The sequence below is a fragment of the Dasypus novemcinctus genome, chromosome 1 (genome assembly GCF_030445035.2).
Source record: "Dasypus novemcinctus isolate mDasNov1 chromosome 1, mDasNov1.1.hap2, whole genome shotgun sequence".
In the NCBI taxonomy this organism is placed as follows: Eukaryota; Metazoa; Chordata; class Mammalia; order Cingulata; family Dasypodidae; genus Dasypus; species Dasypus novemcinctus.
In genome coordinates this window covers 817,801-841,564 of record NC_080673.1, presented here as the reverse complement: position 1 = coordinate 841,564, position 23,764 = coordinate 817,801, and the positions used below count along the sequence as shown (strand labels likewise).

Genomic DNA, 23,764 nt, shown 5'->3' with positions numbered 1-23,764 from the left:
TGAGGAGGGAACATGGAAAAGATATAAAACATTGTGGAGGGATCCCAATTAGCAAGTGAGAGCTTAGGATGAGATGAGGTGCAGAGGAAAAGTGAAGTTTGGGTAGAAAACTACTGGCCAATTTTTCTGTTTTTAGAGTTGTGGGATTATAGATAATGATGCATAAAATACAGAATAGCCATTTACCATGTCACTATTGACACCCTGCACTGGTGTGGTACATTTGCCACAATTGGTGAAAGCACATATAAAAAATTGTACTATTAGCTATAGTCTGTGATTTAACTTAGGGTTCACTGTGTAGTATAGATTCATGAATTTAAAAAATACATATTCTATTGCCATGTATACAAGCTAACATTTCCCCTTTTAACCACAATCAGATATATATTTAAGAGCTATTAATTACATTCACGGTGTTGTCCTACCACCATCACCATCCATTGCCAAAACATTTCCACTGTTCCAAACTCTGTACAGTTTAAGTCTTAACTTCCCATTTAAGACTTTAATATCCCCAAAATACCTACTGGCTTTTTAAAGGATTTTGATTTTATTCTGAATGAGATGGAAAGCCAATAGAGAGTTTTGAAGTTATTGTATGGCTTATCTTAAAAATGTCTTTGACTGCTGCATTGTGAATGAAATACATGGACTGATGTTGGAAGCAGGGGAACAGACTGAATCTCATGCAGGAATCCAGTAGAGATGATGGTGGTCAGGAAAAGCACCATACCATGGAGATGGTAAGAGACTTAAACTTGCTTCATATAATACCACAATGTCTCTTGAAAATTTCCGTCAAGTTCTTTTTTATATAATGGCATTTTACTACCCTGAAACATATTAAATATATATAATAATTTGACATTAGAATTTTAGGCAAAGATACATTCATTATTTGCATGGCATAATAGCTGCTTCTTAGAAAATATGATATATGATGTAAAACACATAGAAACTGCTCTCTACATTTGAATGAACCCAAAATACTTTATGCACAAGTGAGAGGGTAAGGCAACATCTAAATGACTCAGTCTGTGGTTTTCCTGGGATATTTCTCCATATTTTGAAGAGTTATATTGGAAACCCCAAGGAGGTTGAAAACTTGGTAAAGGAAATAGGGCAAAAAAAAAAAGAAAAAAGGAATGGATACAATAAAAACTCTAAGTGTACAATTCAGAAGTATTAATTAAATTCATAATGCTATGCTACCATCAATACCAACCATTGCCTAAATTTTTCCTCACATCAAGTACAAACTCTATACCCATTAAGCAATATCTCTCCATTCTCCCCAATACAGGCTCTGATAATCTCTAATCAACTTTCTGCCTGTATGTATTAGTTTATTCATGTAGGTGGAATCATAGAATATCTGTCCTTTGTATCTAGTTATTTCAGCATAATAGTTTCATTCATCCATGTTGTGGCATGCATCAGAGTTTCATTTTTTTTTTGACTGAATATTATTCCATTATTATTATTCCATTAAATATGTTTATATATATATATACACACACACTATGTTCCATTTATCCTTTTATCTTTTGATGGACACTTAAGTTGTTTCCACCTTTGGGCTATTTTAAATAATACTGACATGAACATTTATGTTTAACAATATATTAGGGATTCTGTTCTCATTCCTTTTAAGTATATACCTAGAAGAATGGCTGTTGATCATAGGTAATTCTACATTGAAATTTTTAAGAAATTACCAAAATGTTTTCCACTGAGCTTGCACCTTTTTACCTTTCCAGAGTCATATTATTCTTAACCATTTTTTCCTTTTGTAAACATAAAAATGCATAGAACACAATGGTCAATTTAAACATTATTAAAGCAAACACCCATATAATTGAAAATATAGCCAATAACTCAAATCCATCCCAATGGTCAATACTTTACTTTTCCCAGGAATTACCACGCAATTGACATTATAGGAATTGCATTCTTGTTTTTAATTTTTAACCACCTTTTATTTTTTTAAAAGATTTATTTATTTATTTATTTCTCTCCCCTTCCCCTCACACCTTGGTTGTCTGTTCTCTGTGTCTGTTTGCTTCATCTTCTTTGTCTGCTTCTGTTGTTGTCAGCATCATGGGAATCTGTGTTTCTTTTTGTTGTGTCATCTTGTTGTATCAGCTCTCCATGTGTGCGGCACCATTCTTGGGCAGGCTGCACTTTCTTTCACACTGGGTGGCTCTCCTTATGGGGTGCACTCCTTGCACGTGGTGGCATGGCATTCCTTGCATGCATCAGCACTGCACATGGGCCAGCTCCACACGTAACCACCTTTTAAAGCACCTGTACAATATTGCAAAGTTTTTCCTGTTTTTGAACTTTCTATAAGACGTGACTTATATATTTATTTGTGCCTTGCATTTTGCTCTTTTGTTCTATTACCATATATACAACCTAAAATTTTGACTTTTAACCATATTCAAATATATAACTCAGTGATGTTAATTGTGTTCACAATGTTGTGCTAAAATCATCACCATCCATTACCAAAACCTATCCACCATCCCAAAAAGAACCTCTGTACATTTTAATCAGTACAATTTAATTTCCTACCTCCACTCTATTAACCTACATTCTAAATTCTGATTCTATGGGTTTGCTTACTTTACTTATTTCAATGAGATCATACTATATTTGCCCTTTTGTGTTTGGATTATTTCACTCAATATAATGTCTTCAAGGTACAACCTGTTGTTGCCTGTATCAGAATTTCACTCCCATTTGTTGCTGAATAATATTCAATTTTCTGTATCTACCACATATTGGTTATCCATTCATCAATTAATGTACACTTGGAGTCCTTCCATCATTTGGCATCATGCCACTAAGAACATGGATGTGCAGATATCAGCTTTCAATTGTTTTGGCTATACACCCATGAGTGCGATTGCCAGACCAAATGTTAATTCTATATTTTCCACAGTGACACCATTTTACATTCCTACCAACAATGAATGAGTATTCCTATTTCTCCACATCCTCTCTAAGACTTGTAATTTTCAGTTTTTGAAATAGTAACCATTCTAGTGGGTGTGAAATGGTATCTCATTGTGTTTTTTATTTGCATTTCCCTAATGGCTAAGCATCTTTAATGGCTTGAATGTCTTTTCGTGTGCTTTCTGGTCATTTGTATGTTGTTTTTGGAGAAATGTCTATTCAAGTCTTTTACCCATTTTTGAAATGGTGTGGTGGTTTGGAGCTATATGTACCCCAGAAACACATGTTCTTAAACTTATTCCTTGTAAATACCAAGAAATTGCTCTCTTTACTCACTGGTTACTGACACCCATCCCCTACTCTCACATTAGGCAGCAGTGGGATCCAGTCACTGCCATAGATTGCTGGTGCCAGACAGAGACATGTAAAACCTGGTTCCCAAGATTGAAGGGAGTACAGCACAGGCCCAAAGCTTCCCACTGCTTTTTGATTAGCTACTTTTGGTCTCTGGGGGCATGGCCTTAAGGGCAATTACTGTTCCATGCCTCCCCATCCTCAGCAAAAGTGACAGAGGAGACTTAAAGAAAGAATGCTTCCTCAGACCTGTGGAAGATAGTTGGACTACATTTTGTAGAAAGGTACCAAGTCAAGAAAGTATAGCTTTGTGGAGCTATGAAAGAAGTTCCTGACATACTTAGTGGCCTCTATCTGATCCTGTACCCTGAAAGCTACTCTGGCTGGTTCTGGTTTTCTGGTTCCTGGCCTTGATCTAGCAGGAAAAGACTTTCTTGGGAAACTCCATCCAGCTTTTCTCTCCTCCCAGAATTTGTCCTACAGGCAAAAGCAGCTTGAGACAACTAAAGCAGTGTAAAAAACAATTGAGGCAGACAGCCTGTGGCAGGGAATTGTCTGCTTTAAATCCTACAGTGGGACACCTGGAGAAGCAAGGTCTGCCTCTGTGTAAGTCCAGAGGGGCATTCAAATGCTTGCAAACAGAGGAACTCATAAGAGAAAAAACAATTCTAGAAACAGCAATGAAGACCAGACTTCTCTGGACATACCAGACAAATTCTTTTTAAAAAATGTTATTCAATATGTTCAAGGAGATGAAGGAAAATACAGAGAAAAAGCTAAAGGATAAAAATGTTTTGTAAAGAACCAAACAGAACTACTGGAGTTGAAGACCACAATAATTAAAATGAAAACTTCCCAGGAGGGTCTCAAAGCATATTGGAAGTAGAAGAAGAAAGAATTCATGAATTTGAAGACAAGAAAATTAATGAGCAAGGCTGATGAGTAGAGAGAAAGATGAATTATAAAAAGGGAAAATAGCATAGGAGTCCTGTGAAATATCAAGTGTACCAATATACACATTATGAAATTCCCAGGAATAGAAGAAAGACACAAAGAGGCAGAATGAGTATTCAAAGATGTAATGACAGAAAACTTCCCAAACTTAGCAAAAGACATGAATATGCATATCTAAGAAGCCAAGGGAAAAGCAAGCAATATAAACCTGAAGAGAAAAGTGTATTTTCACATTCTATTCAAACTACTGAGTACAACAGAGAGTGCTCAGAAAGCTGCAAGAGAAAAATAACACATTATGAAAAAGGGAGATTCAATTATTTTAAGTGCTGATTTTGTTGTAGAATTTGAGAGAGGTTCAATTATTTGCGTATAGAGAGGCCAGGACTCAGGAATGATTTTGAGAAGGAAAAATGGTTTATTGACCACCGGCCAGACTAGGGAGCTTTCTGTTTGAATCCTGAGCCCCAAGCAAGATTTTTTAATCCCTTTTATACAGAGAGGAAAGGCCAAATGGTCCCTTTGTTTCAGTTCTCAATAGGCTTCAATTAGCATATATATCTTCCACATCTTAGGTAAGCTTTTAGCATGGACTTCAGACATTCTAGGTAAGCTTTTAGCATATTTAGTTTGCATTTCCCCTAAATATTTAAAGTTTATAGACCTTGCATTGTTAAACTGTTTCCTGGGACTGGAGTCCTTGCCATTGTTACCAAGGGCAGGACTGCAGCCTCTTACCATCACACCCACAAGTCAGAGAGCTTAGGTTATCTCTGAAGAGACACAGAGCCTCCCACCCATAGCCCACATCAATTTCTCATAAGAAACAAGGAGACAAGAAGGCAGTGTTGTGGAATTTAAGAGAAGTTCAATTATTTGAGTATAGAGAGGCCAGGACTCAGGAATGATTTTGAGAAGGAAAAATGGTTTATTGATGGCCGGCTGGACTCGGGAGCTTTCAGTTTGAATCCCGAGCCCCGAACAAGATTTTCAAACGTCTTTTATACAGAGAGGAAAGGCCAAATGGTCCCTTTGTTTCAGTTCTCAATAGGCTTCAATTAGCATATATCTTCCACATCTTAGGTAAGCTTTTAGCATGGACTCCAGACATTCTAGATAAGCCTTTAGCATATTTGGTTTTTGCATTTCCCCTAAATACTTAAAGTTTATAGCCCCCGCATTGTTAAACATTTCCTGGGACTGGAGCCGCTGCTGGTCCCTAAGAGCAGGACTGCAGCCTCTTACCGTTCCACACCCACAAGTCAAACAACTTAGTTATCTCTGAAGAGACAAAGAGCCTTCCACCCATAGCCCACATCATTCCCCCCCTTTGTCAAAGTTTACTTGCTAAGCTTTGGCATAATTATTGTTGGAGCTATGAGGTGGATGGCTGTTTGTTGTCTTGACTGATTATCAGTCTTTAGTACAGCATCCAGGACAGTTTTTAGAAGTTTAGAACTTTTCATTTTGGACAGCAGAATCTTGGGCAGGGGCCTTCTGCAGTTATTCTGCTGCCACTGGCACTCACATGGATTTCCAGTCAGGTTCCAGATCCATCTATTACTTTTATTTTACTTTTAAAGAGTTTACACCTTTAATTTAAAAGGGGTGCTGAAGGGAGACGATTTCTTTTCTGTAACTGCTTCCTGCTGGCCATGGGCTGTAGTCATTGCCTAATAAGGTGTAAAACTCTTTAATTTATTCTAACTGGAGGAAGATGGATCTGGCATTCTGTACGAAGTTGGATGAAGTTTTCATATGGTTAATAAGATGTTCACTCTGAAAGAAACAAACTTAATTAAAATTTTGGAATACCTGTTTTTAAAAGAGGACACATTGGATTACAGAGGTAGACAAGGTTAGGTGCCTATAAAGATGGCATTCCTTAAAAGCTGGTGGGAACAGCATATATATTCTTTTTTAAGTTATTCATCTTTAGAGAGAAATTGCAACAGACACTTAGCTTTGTCTGAAGACACATTCTAAGTTGTTTAATGATTGACATTCATTCGCTTTGTCAGATGCTCCTGGTGAACTGGTACTCCTTGGGCAACTGGCTTCACTTAGGATTAGAACACTAATTTGGAAATACTCTTAGTTTTCACCTGTGGGAGTGATCAGAACTACAGAATAAAGATTTTTACACCTTGGTTTTCATTGTACAATTTCTAGTAATTTTGACTTGTTCAATAGGTGACTTACTATCAGCAAGCAAGCCTCACTTTTGCTAACTGAGACTGGCTGAGACTGCCACCTTATTCTATAGACATGTTATTAACTGTTTAGAAAATGATTTTACCAGGAATTTAACATGTCTAATATACTTTTGCACTTGATCCAAAATAGAAAAGATAACATTACAATTATTAGGCATATATTTAGTACAGGATAAAGGTACAGCACTTAATATTAACTAATGTATTACTTAATGCATAAGGATTCAGAGTTGCTATTATTAGTTTTGAGTTTCAGGTTTGTAATACTTTACATGTTATTTCTTCATGAGAGCAGGCCATAATGCCAATTGTGTTTAAGTTTTACTTACAGTCTCCTGGTATCATGGCTCCACTTAGCATGTTCTTCAACGCAGTGAGCAAGTTGCAGCATCCTTCCAGTATTCCAGAGATTTTCCAGTATTCTACTAGCCTGGTGCATAGTGCTTTTTGGCACCATGGAACAGTGCCAGTCTGGAGGCGATATCCATTGTACACTTGGCTGTACCGAGTCATTATTGGCTGCAGGAGCTTGAAACTGCAATATAGTTTCCATCGACTTCAGGAGCAGAACCAGAGACTGATATAGCACATATTTTTAATTGAGGGGTCAGTGACCAGCCTAGCCAATAACTCACATGGAGAGGCCACCTGTAATGTATACAAGGCCTGGTTCGAATGCACAAGAGTTTGACAATGTTAAAGTTTATTCCTTGTTTTATATATATTTTAAACAACTTAACGCAATACATATATTAAATGACTATTTACTTACACAATTTTACTATGAAGATAACAGTAGGTACTTTACTTTAGTAATAGAGGAAAAATATTATTTTTCATTGTTAGAATGAAAACAGAATATTTCCAATAGAATCAAGACAACTTTTTATTACCATTTACTTAAATGTGTATTTTGCAGTGGCCTTCAGACAGGTTTATTATCATGAAGTTATTTCTGCTACCAATACTAATCTAAGTTTCTTTAGTTAACAATGACTTCTACAATTAGAACTATTTAAACATTTTTAGTTTGGAAGATGTTTTACAAACTCTTTATAATTGACTATAACCGCATTGACTAGACACACCTCATGTTTAAATAAACTTACTAAATTACAATTACTAATGAAAGAAATTTACTTTTTATTTAAGAGAGCATATCTACAATCTTTTTCCTTTAGCCTAATTTCACCAATGTGAACTTACAATTTTCATTACTGTAAAGATTTTGTACATATGTTAATTTAGTTTATAAATTAACTATGGGAGATTACACTCAAGTTAAATAAAATTGAAACCATAATAATTTATGCAGGGAATGTTCTTTTTTTTCCTTACAGGAAGCTAAAAACTTTTTTTCTTTAAGTTATGAAAATGATTAATTTAAAAGCATAACTGACTACCAGGTTTTAAAACACATGCATACTGACTACCAGGTTTTAAAACACATTACACAATTACTTAATTTTTTAAAATCATAACCCAGGAAAGATCTTTCTATAGTTTTTATGGACTTTCCTTTACTTACTGAAATTTGTTAATAGAGCCACTAATTACCTTATTTTGTTGGAAAGAAATCTTCTGGAAGAAAATAAGGCTCACCAGATTGTGGAGAAGAAAATAATTTATTCTTAATCTTGCAAGAAGGGGTGCAGAGCCAGATATGGCTGGTGCCCCGAACAAAGAAAAATAACACAATTTATACCCCTAAGCCTAGCATGCAAGCTCTTCCTCTGTTTTTCCATAGATTGGATACTTTAGAAGTTACAGCTTATTTGAGATTTAACTTTCCCACGCAAAAGTTTGATTTAACTGCTTCCTCTATCACATTCCAACCATTTTAGTTTTTACCTGCTCCCCCCTTTTTCAAATAAGGAATAGAATTTAGTGCTGAAATGGCACCGACTTAGTTAGCTCCTTCTTGGGCATCCTTCCATTGCCCATAGGACTGGCCTAAACTGGTCTCCACTGCTGTCCAACCCGGGAGTGGGAGACTGAGGCAGCAGGCTGCCAGGTTACATTAACATTTTTCTTATGTGAAAATTAATATAATCTTTGTGTGTGTTTTTTTTTTTTTTTGCAATTTATGGCTGACAAAGGTTTAAACTGGGAAATTACCAGGCAAACTGATTCTTAATTCCCTAGCCTAGTAGATAAGCTTAATCTGCCACACCTAGTCTTGCCTTAAAAGCTCTTGCAAAGAGGAGGCCCTTTCCCAATTGTTTCCATAATCAGATTTCTATGACTTTTTCATCCTGCTTAGTTCAATTTGGGCTTTAAGAATATTTATAAATATAACTGCATATTTAATTTTTAACAATTTGAATAGACCTCTTTTAAGAATTTTTATTTGTTAATTTGATATTATCCTGATGTATGAAGACATACATTGAGCATTTTTTTTAAAAATGGGCAGACACAAAGAGTTAGACACAAACACAACTTATTGATATTACTTGTAATTTGCATTATTTTATATACTGTTTAGCTTAATTAATTAGGGGTCCAGAAATACATATTACTTATATAACTGCATATTTAACCTCAACAATTTGAGCAAATAGGCAGACATGAATAGTTTGACACAACAACATGATTTTAGTTACTTTAAACTTTTTGAAGACTTTTGAAACTCTTCTTAATTTGCACTATGACCATGCAGTTTACCACAAGAATTTTCTTTCTTACTTAATGGATTGTAATAACCAAAATGTTTTCAATGCCTTAGCACCATTTTGTTTTAGAACTTTATATTTTACCTTGAAATTAGCAGAATTTTGGATAAGCAACAAGATTAATTTTATATATATATACTGAGGCTATTTGAAGCCTCAGGGAGACAGACTGCTTTCTCTCATGAATTGCCACTTTTAGGAACACTGACCGTCAAGGCAGGAGACTTCTCCCCCTCCACCCCCCTTTTGGTTTTGGAGATAATAAAACTCCAGTGGTCATTCAACCTTATTCCATCAGGCAGCAATTTATTTAGTTTACACTTGAATTCATGAGAGAAAGGGTTACTAATACTAGAAGAGGAGACAGTGATGTCCCAGCTCTTCTCAATTATGAAATAACCATAGGCAAAGGCAAAGGGCGAGGTTAGGCCTGAAGCAACCATAAACAAAGGAAAGGTTAGTGTAGAATTTACACTTAAATAATAGTTTCAGGCTAAATTCACCCAGCTATAATTTCAGTTATTGTCTTTCCACTGTTTTACAATATAAATGCATTTATAAATGATTTTAACTCTTAGTTACAGTTTTTATTAATTTTTTAAAATCTATTAATTTTATAACACTTTTAAATACCTTTCATTCAACTTATAACATATTAAATGAACTTAACCATTACTTTAATTTTTCTTTTAAAGTAAAAGAATAATTCTCTTGCAGTTAGTTTGAAATAAAAGGCTACTCTTCAGGATTTGATTTCTAGAACATAAAATGTTCTTTTAAAAGAGGTAAGACTCTTCTTCAAACATTGAGGATATGATGAGGTTAAAGCACAAGAAGCTATTGATAAAATATTTTCTTTGTATATTGATCTTACTTAATTTAATCATAAAAATTTCCCTTCCACAAACCTTCTACACTTTCAGTATTCATTCAGGTTCTGTCCCACACTCTACTCTTTCCAATAATCAATTATTTTATCTTAGGACAAAATCATTTTTTGTTGCCTTAACAATAAAAACACACTCCATATATCCCACATACTAAGTTACCAGGCAAACTTCTTACAATATATAATTGCCATTAATACTAAACAAGTTGTTAAAATAATGAACTTTTTTTCACTTTAAATACTTAGTAGCATGTAATACCAGAAACAGTTTTTTTGGAAGCAAGTTGGCAGGGGAGATTGGCTGCCAAAAAAGTTTGTTATAAAATTGCCTTTTATTATTATTATTATTATCAATTCAGTTTTGTTAAATAATGACTTTCTGCAATTAGCCACTTAAATACCTTAAACAATGCTTTGTAAAACTTTTATAATTATTTATACCCTTAAGACAGATTTTACCTTCACAGAACACATTCTCTCACTTAAGGTTACTACAATACCTTCTAAGAACCTGAGCAGAATGCAAACGTATTTTGGCTTTGACACCCTAAGGAGGGAAATTTACTGCATTTATTCTGACTCTGCTTTTCACCTCCTTCAATTTCCCCCCCCCTTTCAGGCAGTCGGGTGCACAACAAACAGGAATGCGGCTTATGAATAGAAGGGTGGACTCACTGGAAAGGGGCAAGCCTCTTCCCGATTTCCAGCTTTCAGCCAAAATGGGCAGACAGAACCTACTCAAATTTGGCAACTCTCCCAGGAACCTAGCCGCCCCGACTGGGACATTCCCAACAAACTTGGGTGCTTGGTGCGGACACAGATGGCCTCCAAGCCCCGGCAAAGGGCCAGACCAGAGACAAGACAGCAGAGCATGCACAAACATCTAGACTCCTCAGCTTTTGCCCCAGAATCATTTCACCCCCTTGCCAATGGCAAGGGAGGGCTCCAGCTCAGCTGTAATTCTACTTTATGTAAGGACACAACTCCAACACTAACATTGAGCTGACACAGACAGAAGCACAAAGGTCACTAATTTGACTTACAAGTTTATATATTTATTTTCACCACAGCTGCCCCCACAGCCATCACAAACCTCAGAACACTTAACATTTGGTATAAAGCGAATTCATTCACAAATTAGCACTATAACAAAAGATTTCAGCTAGACTTTTCCACTGTTTAAACTTTACACCCAGACCAAGCTCCACCAGAAAAGCCGATCCATTTTCCTGTAACCAAGTTTTGTTTTCCTTAATCTAGACCAATTTCCAGGACATTAGGACTCGAACCTATAAATACCCTTCCTATTAAAATCGAGACTCCACTCCTTTAGTGGACATAAGACCAGTACCAGATTCTAACATGCAGTTAGACAAACCCAAAACACCAGGGCTTTTCCCCAGTTTTCCTCCTTTTCCCAAGCCTAGAGAGAACGGCTTCCCCCCAGCCTTCTGGGGCTACTAGGGTTCTCTCGGGAGGTGATCAGCCTCCCCTTCCTAGCAATTAAACTAGGGCCTTCCAGACTGTGCTCACCCGGGGAGTCTTACCTTCTTCCGTGTTCGGAGTTCTTTTTCGTTCCCAGAATCTTTCTCTTCAGGCCTTCCATTGCCCTCGATTTTTGTCGGGAAGATTCTGGTGGAGCCCACATCTTTTCTGGATTAAATTTAATCCAGGGGCGCCCAGATTTGGGGTTCACCCGAGTCCTCCTGGCTTCCTCAGGGATTTGGAAGGGGCAGCAAAATGCTACCATCTCTGGCCTTCATTTATTGTCCCACCAGAGTTGCCAAAAATATTGTGGAATTTAAGAGAAGTTCAATTATTTGAGTATAGAGAGGCCAGGACTCAGGAATGATTTTGAGAAGGAAAAATGGTTTATTGATGGCCGGCCGGACTCGGGAGCTTTCAGTTTGAATCCCGAGCCCCGAACAAGATTTTCAAACGTCTTTTATACAGAGAGGAAAGGCCAAATGGTCCCTTTGTTTCAGTTCTCAATAGGCTTCAATTAGCATATATCTTCCACATCTTAGGTAAGCTTTTAGCATGGACTCCAGACATTCTAGATAAGCCTTTAGCATATTTGGTTTTTGCATTTCCCCTAAATACTTAAAGTTTATAGCCCCCGCATTGTTAAACATTTCCTGGGACTGGAGCCGCTGCTGGTCCCTAAGAGCAGGACTGCAGCCTCTTACCGTTCCACACCCACAAGTCAAACAACTTAGTTATCTCTGAAGAGACAAAGAGCCTTCCACCCATAGCCCACATCAGCAGTGGGGTGAAATAATTAAAATATTGAGAGGAAATAACTGCCAACAAAGAATTTTATATCTGGAAAAACATTCTTTTAAAAATGAGGGAAAGATTATGACATTCTAAGATTAACAAAAGTTGAGGAACTTTATCAACACTAGAACTGCTAAACAGTTTGAAAGGAAAGGAAACTAGAGAGCAATTCAAAGTGGCATAAAGCATTAAAGTCATCAGATAAAACAAACCATAAGAATAATTATAAAATAAGAGTATTATTGTATTGTATTTTTAAGTATGTAACTCCTCTTTTCATATACTAAAGGTGTTAAAATGCAAATGCAAAGAAAGTAATGATTTATCTATGGATTTTATTTTAAAAACAATATAAGTTGTAACAAGTACAAAAAAGGTAGGGGAATGGAGGGGTATAGGAACACTCTATCTGTAAGCTATAGACGTCAAATTGGTATCAAATCAAATATGACTGCTACATATTTAGAGTGAATTTTAGCCCTTGGTAACCATAGGAAAACATGAAAAATAAACTGAGAAAGCAATGAGAAGGTACTTAATATGGTATAATACAAAAAATAACCAACCAAATGACTATGAAATTATAATATATATAAGTGGACATTAATGGAAGAAGTTAGGGACAAAATAGGCATGAGACTTACAAAGACTAAATAGCAAAATGGCAGATATAAGTCCTGAATTATCAATAGTTACTTTAAATGTAAATGGATTAAACTCTCTATTCAATAGGTACAGATTGGCAGAATGGGTAAAATAGTATGTCCCAATTATATGCTGTTTACCCAATAATTATAATTAAAAGGTGTAAATGGGTTGGAAGTGAAAGGATTGCAAAAACTTACCATACAAGTATAAAACAAAAGAGAGCTGGGGTAGCAATAATAATATGATAAAATAGATTTTAAGTCTAAAACTGTTAGAAGAGACAACTCAGCAGGAATATACATGATAATAAATATATATACACCTAAGAGGAAGGTACCAAAATATATAGAAGAAATACAGATTTGAAGGGTGAAATGGTTCGACACTAAGAGTTGGAGACTTTAACACACCACTTTCAACAATGGATAGAATATTTTTACAAAGATCAATAAAAAAGTAGAAAACTTGAATGATACTCTAAATGAGCTAGATCTACTGGGCATATATAGAACACTTCACCCAACAGAATATACATTATTCTCAAGTGCACATGGATCATTTTCAAGGATAGACCATGTATTAAGCCACAAAAAGTCCCAATGAATCCAAAATACTGAAAGTATAGTATTTACCTTCTCTAATCACAATGAAATGAACTAGAAATCACTGACAGAGATAGAAATGGAAAATTAATATATTTGTGGAAATTAAACAATGTATTATTCAACAGCCAGTGGGTGAAAGAGGAAATCACAAGGGAAATTAAGAAATACCTTCAGGTAAAAGAAAGTGAAAATACGTTGTACCAAGACTTAAGGGATTCAGCAAAGATAGTGCTGAGAGAGAAATTTATAGCTCTAAATAGTAACATTAAAAAAGAAAAAAGAGGGATTGTGGCTGAAAGGGGTAGTCTAGGGATGTAAATGTCAACTGAAATAAAGCTAGAGAATAATCTTGGGACAGAATGACATAGTGAACCTGGAGGTGGGCGGGGATTATGGTTAATAATACAAATGTAAGAATGTTCTTCTATGAACTAGAACAAATGTACATCACTATTATAAGGTAGTAAGAATATAGTGTAAGGTAAAAATCCAATTAATATGAATTATGTACTATGGTTAACAGCAATATTGTGATATTCTTGCATCAATGTTAAAGAAAGTGTTATATTAGTGATAAGGGACAATATTGGGGGTATGAGATTTTTTCTTTTAATAAGGAGGAAGTTCAAACATTAACTGGGGTAAACATTACACAACCCTGTGATGAAAGTGAGAACACCTGAGTATAAATTTTGGATGGAATGTACAAGCATGGGACTGTATAATACAGTGAACCATGTGGTGGAAGTTGGATTATGGTTAACAGTACAAATATGAGAATGTTCTTTCATGAACTATAACAAATGTACAATACTAATACATACTGTTAATAACAGTGGATATATGGAAAAATATACCAAAGGTACAATATGTACCATAGTTAGTGGTAATAGTCTAATCATGTCCTGTCAAAATCTGTAACAAATATTCCATAACAGTGTAAGTTGTCAGTGGATGGGTGACGTATGTGAATTTTGCACATTATGCATGATTGTTTTGTAAGCTCACAACTTCTCTAATAAAAATTTTTAAAAAGAAGATGAGAAAAAAGAATGATTTCTGAATAGAGAACTATCCACAAAACTGGAAGAACTGGTAAAAGAAGGGCAAATTAAACCCAAAAGGAGCAAAAGGAAGGAAATAACAAAGCTTGAAATGGAGATGAATTAAATGGAGAATCAAAAAACAATATACATCATGAACCAAAAAATCAATAAATTTGACAAACCTTTAGCTAAACACAAAGAAAAATGAGATAGGCAAAACTAACTAAAATCAGAAATGAAAAGAGGAACATTATTACTGTTCCTTTTTATTACCCCACCAAATAAAAAGGACTTTAAGAGGATAATATAAAAAACTGTACAACAGCAAATTAGATAAGCTAGATGAAATGGAAAAATTCCTAGCAACACACAAACACACAAAGTACCAGATTGACTCAAGAAGATAGAGATGTCAAATAATAACTAGTAAAGACAGTCATCAAAACCTTCCCAACAATGAAACCATATTACTTCATTGGGAATTTTATCAAATATTCCAAGAAATATTAAGACCAATCTTAATTTTTTCCAAAAATTGGAAGAGCAGTCTAATGGTCTGTAGTTGTATGTACCTCAGAAAAGTATGTTCTTCATGTTAATCCATTCCTGTGGATGTGGATCTAGTGTAAGTAGAAACTTGGTGAGAAGAATCTTAAGATGTGACTCACCTCATCCAGGGTGGGTCCTAATCCTCTTACTGGAGTCCTTGAGAATTGAATGAAATTCAGATAGAGAGAAGCAAGAAGCTGGAAACAAGGACACCTGAGAGAGAAGGGAGATATCAGCAGACACATCTTCCTTCAGCCCTTGCCTGGTTGCTGCAGTGTTCTGCTGAACTCTGGAGTTTTGAAATAGTTGATTCAGACAGTTCCTCACTATTTAATAGTTAGTTGTTCTGGTTAAGGGATTGATTCCTGGAGCATTCTACTCCACCATCTTCCCACAATTCTCCTCTGTGCATGTATCATTGTGTACACATGCCCAGATTTCTCTAGGGAAGTTGTTGGCATAATTGTTGGCTATATTGAATGCAGATATTCAATTTTGTTACAAAATGTCAAAATGACTCCTGAACAGTCTATTATGTTGTCCTAATGTCGGTGTATGATAGTATTTGTTGCTTCACATTATTTTTGCACATCATGTTGTCAGCTTTTTAAATTTTGGTAAATCTCACATGTAGGTATGCAATCGTATCACCTTTTGGTTTTAATTTAGATTTCCCTCTGAGCACCTTTCTTTTACTAAATTATTTCTGTTTTGAAGTATTTGTTCAATTATCTTGTCCAATTTTCCTATAGGATTGTATGTTTGTACTGATTTATGAAGGTATTAATATATGCTGGACATAAGTCTTTGTCATTTCTATTTATTGTAAAGTCTTCTCTAACCAGTCAGTGTCTCTTTAACTTTCTTTATATTGTCTTTCATTAACTGGATCTTATTAATTTTTCTGCCATAAACTTCTCAGTCTTATTCATGGTTGTTATTAATTTCTGTGTCTTGTTAAGAATAAACAACATATAATACAAATAATACTTTGTAATATCTTTATGTTCTTTCCTTCAGCTTTTTGCATGTAATTGACCTTGCATTTTATTGTGTAATATTGACACAGGTGTACAATTCAATTTTATATCATACCTAATTATCCCTGGACTAAGTATTTAAAAATTTTTTCCTTCCTCCATTGATCTGCAGTGCCAATCTGGTCATACATAACTCATGGATGGATGTTCCTGTTTCAGGGCTCTTCCTTCTTTCCATTGGCTTATTTTCCTATTTGTGCCCTGATATCACACACATTGAGTTGTAATTATAGGATGTCTCTATATTATTGTACAACTGGTTCCTCCATTTTTTTCTTCTTTTTCTGAAGGGTTTTTACTTTTTCCATCCCATTTCCATTTAAAATTTAGACTTGTTGAGGCCTACTTTTATTTATTTTTGTTATTACCTTGTATCCATAACTCATTTCCAAAAAGAAAATCTTTCTCCTATTCTTTTAATTCTCTTAGGTTAAAAACTTTATATTCCATAATGGTGACATTGGGAGTTGGAGATCATTCCATACACTCAATATGCCTTATTTATCTGCAGTTATAATTTATTTATCCATTTTAGCTATATATATATAATGATAATTAAATATCCATGTCATTACCACCCAACTTAAGACAGAGTATCACCAATAACTTTGAGCCTCCTAAGTACAAAAAGATCTCTTTCTTTCTTCAGAAATGAAGTATAAATTTTCTGTTAAAATAAGCAAAACCTACAATATTTCCATTTTACTTCAAGTTGATGAGCTTATTGAATAGGATGACGTCAAATAACATTCTAAGACTTTCATACTCTGACTATATACTTGTGACTTTCTGAATACTCACATGCCCTCTTTAAGCTCCAGCCTTGTAAAACTACCTGAAAACATATGTTTTTCCCTTCCTTGTATTTTTGTCCACTATAATTCTTTTCCATGAAATGTTTCTTTTCTATCTTTCCTCATAGTACTGGCTAATTTTCACTTTTCTCTCAAAACCCTCAAAATATTATTCTCTTCTTCAGAAGATTCTTTTGCTCTTAAATAATGCCTGCTTTTTTTTCTTACATGGTACTTCATTGGCTACAAACCTTTTCTCTCTTTTGCCAGTGTGTGATCTACCTAAAGACAGGTTCACCATCACATCTCCATTTAGTGATCAGAAAAAGATAAGCACTCAAGAAATGACCATGTGGGTCTAAGCCCCCTCTCGATATAGAGGTGAAATAACATTACCGTCCCAGGGGCCACAGGATGGAGGAATAAAATATGGATTACAGTGGACAAATGGGTGACTAGTAATAGAAGTCACTAGTCACCATTGTAACTAGTAATAGAAGAAACTGTAGCATTGATTTGGAGAAAGTGGCCACGGTAGTTGCTGAGGGCAGGGAGAGGGAAGAACAGATGTGATGTGGGAGCATTTTTGGGACTTGGAGTTGTCCTAAATAATATTGCAGGGACAGATATTGGACATTATATATCCTGCCATAACCCACTGAATGTACTGGGGGAGTGTTTAAAGTACAGTGTAATCTATAATCCATGCGGTGCAGCAGTGCTCCAAAATGTATTCACCAAATGCTATGAATGTGCCACAATGATGAAAGAGGTTATTGATGTAGGAGGAGTGTGGGGGTGTTGGCTATGTGGGAACCTTTTATATTTTTTAATGTAACATTTTTTGTGATCTATGTATTTTCAAATGAATACGATTTAAAAAAAGAAATGACTGGAATGGCATTTTGCATATAATGGCTAATACATTTTAATCACTCATTATTTGATTTAATTCAGCATGTAATTTTGGTTGTTGAGGCATAAAATGGTTAGGAGACATGACTCAGATTTTATGGGCTCTTATTACAAAGTACCATATTTACACAAATAGTTATGTCATATTATTAGTTTTATATAAGTGCATAATAAAGTGTTTCAAATGTGAAGTAAATGTTGGTTGATTTAATAGCAATATGGATGGAGGGATTCAAATAATTCCTTCAGTTAACAATATTTATTGAGCAACTGTTATGTCAGGCACTCTGCTCAGCACAAGAAATAAGATCATCCAAATATTCTCATTTCCTGCCAGCACAAAATTCAGAGTGGAAGCCAGACTTTAAAAATTGGTATGTAATTTTTTCAACTGTTTTTACATGTTAGTAAGTAAAATAAGTAGCATCAATAAAAATGGATTTGTTTCCTCCTGGCAGTTTGTGCAAGGCTTCTGAGAAATGAAGTACAGAGACAAGAGACACTGTGAGAAGAATATTCCATTGTGAGTAGAGTAGGCTATAGTGTCTCATTATGGAGGAGAAACTGAAATGTGAGGAACATAAATAGAATACTAAGCAAGACTGGAGTAACTACAACCAAAAAAATAGACAAAGGGAAATTATTACAACTGAGCATTGCAGTCTGTAGGAGGAAGTTTTCTAAAAATAACAAGAAACCATTACTGGGACTTAAATGAAGATCGCAAATGGAAAGACATGTAGATGGATACATAGATGGATGGATGGTGGATGGATGGATAGGCTGATAGATGAATAAAGGACTGTGCACATGTGTTCAATTAAGTCTTGAGAGCATTTTTGGAATATTGAAATTTCATAGTCTAAAAAATAATGTATCAGGTGATGAAATATATGACTTTAGGGATTACAATACATTGGTCTCCTAGGATACTCTTCTTTGGCCATCTTGTATTAAATAAGAATTTCCTAGTGGAGCCTGATATCCCAAGGGAACAACCCATGAGCTGTCAATAGAGAATGCAAGCATCCATGCTTCAGGGAAACTGACAGCTTCATAATAGAACATGTTTATTCTTAGAGTTCAGGGGAAGCAGAACATCTTTACCTACTACCAAGTTACACTTCTCTAAATGTGGCTTGTTAAAAATATAGCATTTTTTATTGCCACCATTTTCTAGAAATTTGGAGTATTCCAAAATCTGGAATCTGGAAGGATAATACATTTCCAAGGAATCTTGTGGTTGAATTAACATATTAGCTTAAGGGAAATTCCAATGATTTTAGAATTGGATATTACGAGAGAGCTCACTTTATGGCTATCTAGTTGTGATCATAATTATGTTACTTTAGAGACATGTTTCTAAGGTGACAATAGTAGCTTTATTTCTGAGCCCTGTTTTTGCTTTATTAATAATGTACTATCTGTTGACTTTAAAAATGATTTTAATTTTTCCATAGAGCATGTCCAGAAAGCATTTTATTTTTAATTTTCATTTTCCAGGGAAGAAAGCATGAGTTCAAGGATCTGCAATGAGCTGGTGGCCAATCATTTTGGATCAGTGTCACCACTGATTACATTTTTGTTCAATTTTCTTCTCTGTGCTCTTATTCCACTTTAGGAGAAAGCGAGAACTACTCAACACAAAAAAAGGTACATGATTGCAGAGATCACTTTATATGACTGTTATAGTAATGATGTTGTATTCCCTTACCAGAGCAAAGTTCAGTTATGGATTTCCAGTAGGAAGCTCAGGTAACCAATTACATATAAGTCCTTAGATTTTTATGTATGATTTTATAACTTCCTCTACCAGTTTATCCTATAAGTAGCATTTAAGTACTTCAAAAAATCAATCTATAACCATACACATTGATTGGAGTAGATTTACTTAGACCTATAGATTTTAGGGTTCCTCATGTTGAAGGTTAGAAATAGTTTTGGACTATCATACCCCTCCCCATTGTCCTGTGTAAGCATTTGTGAATCAGAAAATAATACCTGAGATTAAACTTTATATTTTGGCCTCATTCATGCCATGTTTTTCTCAACTGTTTGAGTAAGCTAATGTAAAGTGACCAAGCTTATCATATCCACTTCTTCCACAATTGCATATCTTAACTCCTTGTCCCTTTCCTGATGCCATTGGTTGCCCTTAATATTTACCAGAAGACCACCTCCCACTGGTTCTGTCTACATAATATATTTGTATTCAACATCCCTTCCTCTCTTTATCCAAAATCAGGACATTCATTACACATTTGTGAAATAGGAATTGTTAAAGCACCAAGGTGAACACTGTTTTCTATCTACAATTCTGTGGTGTTAAGGACTCCTAAAGATATTGGAAGATCAAGTGTTTAATGCTAAATATTTAAGTATTCTCCAAGGTATCAGCATAGGTTGGGAAGCCTAAAACTAAAACTCAAAATATAGCAATTTATCATTAAACAGAATTTAGGGAAAAACAGAGAACTTTGGGCTGTGAGCTCCTGTGATCAAATTCTGTTTCTCCCCTAGAGTCCCCTTGGGTGGGTTACTGCACTAAAAAGTCCCTTAGAGGTCAAGATCTCAGAACAGAGCTTGGCACCTGGTGAGCCCAATGTCTCTTATTATCATCATGGCCACCAGGAACTCAATGCCATCTTCTGGACTCACAGTTCATGGGTCCTGTTAAATTATCATATTTTGCAGTAAATGTGTTTCCAACTCCTCATGACAAGATAAGTTAGATGCATTAAGAAACTGGTATTAACACCCTCACTTGACATATGGAGAAACTCATTTCTGAGGAAAGGAATAATTTTCCAAGGTGAGTGAGTCAGTGATCACACTGAGCACAGTATCCAGATTTATCACCCCACTCTTGAACCTCTATAAGTAGCCGTTATTCCAAACCTGGCAGTCCCTCAGGAAAAATCCAGCCTAGAAAGGCAGGGCACACTTCTCTTTTCCAAAATAGGTCAGAGTAGACAGAAGTTTTCTGAGCCCAACATCCAGATCAGACAGTGAATTCTGTTGTGCAGAGAGAAGCAGCTTGCAAGCTCAACAATGTGATAGGTACTCTTGGATTTATTTCCAGAATGACTGGACCAGAATTGAACATTTTAAAAAATATATATATTTTTATAGAAGTTGTGAGTTTACAAAAATTCATGCATCATGTGCAGAATTCCCATACATTTCCCATCCACCAGCACCTGGCATTGTTTTGGAATATTTGTTACAGATTATTTTAAAAATCATCAAAATATGACTAGTAATATGGTCTATTGCTTACATTTGGTATAGCTTCCCATTGATCTGGGGGTTCTTTCAGAGGATTATGTTGGTGGACAGTCCCCTGCAGATACAGAGTAGGGTTTCACCCCACCACCAAGTGACTCAGTGCTTAGTGGTTGCTTTTCCAAGCATATTCAATGATGCCCAGTTTGAAGGACTCCCACTGGCTGCCTGCAAGAAGAAAAATGCACCAGGCCCCTTGAGATACAGTGCAATGAAACATTGGTTACCCAGCTATTGTAACTGGCAACCTCAACATTATTCATATCCATTCTTAAATGACCTGATGGGCTTTATGAAAGTTTTCTCTGAAATTAAGGAGTTATGCTCATTTTCAAACCCATGTTAATTAATCTTTAAATCTCTGCTAAATGCATCATGACTCTCTTACCCAAAACTGCTCTCTAATGATCCTGATTAAATGCTTGTTACATTTCTATTGCTTGCCTTACCTTTATTGGTTTTTCTTCACTTTATTCCCTTTTCTTCACATGTCTAGGTACTTATCTGCACATGGTTACTATGAAGAGAGGATTCACAGAGATGGCCTGAAACCATTTCACATCCATCAACCTGCAGTGCCATAATTAGGCATGGATGGGAGAACATATGGCTAACCCTTAAACAACTTCTACTTTTTTGGGGGCTTGCTTGTTTCTTCCTAGCCAACAAAGTTCTTGATTGCAATGTATTTTTAATTTTATATTCCTGATATGTAGTGTAGGACCCCAGACACAATATTCATTAAATAAATAAGGATGGATACATGAACTGATTTCATGTCCAAAGACAAATAATTACATAATATTATTTCTCTAAGAGGTATAATGTGCTCTTAAAAAGTTGTTTATAAATGAATGGAGCCGAATGTGAAAATTAAGTAGAGTATAAAATATAATCTCAAAAATTAATAAGCTCTTCATGTATTCATTCATATATATAAATATATCCATTTAAAAAATTTATTGAGTGCTCGCTTCGGCAGCACATATACTAAAATTGGAACGATACAGAGAAGATTAGCATGGCCCCTGCGCAAGGATGACACGCAAATTCGTGAAGCGTTCCATATTTTTATAGGATAACTAAAAATGTAAAGAACTGTGTATCCTAAAGTATGCACCATAATGTAAATACAGATGTCACCTTGTTAGAAAGCTAATGTCTCAGACTCTGTACATCACTTTAAGTAAATATGATATGAATAGGGCGTAAGAGTATCACTGTGGAAGGGAAAAGGTTTTCTGGTGGATGTGTGGGAGTGCTGTATATTATATATATACATTGCTGTGGTCTAGGACTCCTGTGAAGAAAAGCTGAATAATTAGGGGGGGGGGGGGGGAAAAATAGGATGTGGAATTTTTTCAAGTCAACATTCTTTATCTAAGTTCTTTATCTAACTTTATCCAAGTTCTTTATCTATCCTTTAAACTCATCGCTATATGCCATTCCCTAGTAAGGGACCATGACATTATATTGGGCTTCAAATTTCGGGGAGTTCTGGATCACAGAGTGTTTCAACAATGGCAATGGAGGGATACTGGTATGGGATACCAATGACAGATGATATATGACTGACAGGGAGCTGTACAGAACATATGTCCAGGGTGCATGGTAATGTTTGGATATACTCATAGTGGCAACAATTAAAAACCACAGTAGGGGGGGGTACTGGGTTCCCGGCCAGTGGTGCTCTGTCGTGGTCCCTAGGGGAGCAGCGACAGTCTCCCAGGTACAGTGGTGGGGACCGGGAGGGAGTGAGGGTTCAACAGTGAGCCCCTGATACTAATGACTATGCTTGTGAGCTGATAAACCCAAAATAATAACAAGGCCTAGAGCAACTTTGTGCCTGGGAATTTCCTTCTGTCAGCCTTCATGTTACTCAAATGTGGCCAGTCTCGAAGCCAAACTCAGCATGTAAATGCAATGCCTTCCCCCCAGCGTGGGACATGACACCCGGGGATGAGCCTCCCTGGCAACGAGGGACCACTATCAACTACCAACTGATGATGCAACTGGAAAATGACCTTATACGGAAGGTTCAATGCGGATCAGCAGAATATCCATGTCTACATAAAATACCATGACTTTAAAATGCTGTTTGACCTAAAGTAAGGGGGAAATGGAAAGGAGAAATGAGTTTATATGGCTACGAGTTTCTAAAAGAGTCTGGAGGCTGGCAGAAGGTTTGCCCTCATGCACAACTGAGCAGAGTCAGAGAGACAGATAAAGCAGATACAACCCCCAGATATTGGTTCCTTTGAGGGCTAAAGAGACCCATGGGAGTTATGGTCATGGCCGATGGGGTTAACTACCAGGGCAGATGGCCCCTCTTTGGAAATGGTGTTTATGTGTGATGAATCTGGACTCAGATGGGATCTCCCTTCATAAGACTTTCATGCTAATGTGCTGGAGGTGCAGTTAATGTTGGGGTTTAAGATATATTTAGGGGATTTGAATCTCTGGACTGACAATGTGATAGCCAGATCCTGAGCCTCAACAGACTCCAGCACCTACAATCTGATTTATTGGACTTACCACACTCAGCTAAGA

At 35.9% G+C, this 23,764-nt stretch overlaps 1 non-coding gene and 1 pseudogene across 1 annotated transcript; both read left to right on the top strand.

Moving 5' to 3' along the window:
* Window positions 1-23,764, top strand: part of LOC131279470 (olfactory receptor 2G2-like) — a 57,543-nt pseudogene that overhangs the window by 18,039 nt on the left and 15,740 nt on the right.
* LOC131279845 (U6 spliceosomal RNA) lies at window positions 22,181-22,287 on the top strand. Its single transcript, XR_009187338.1, has one exon. It is a non-coding gene; the product is annotated as a U6 spliceosomal RNA (small nuclear RNA).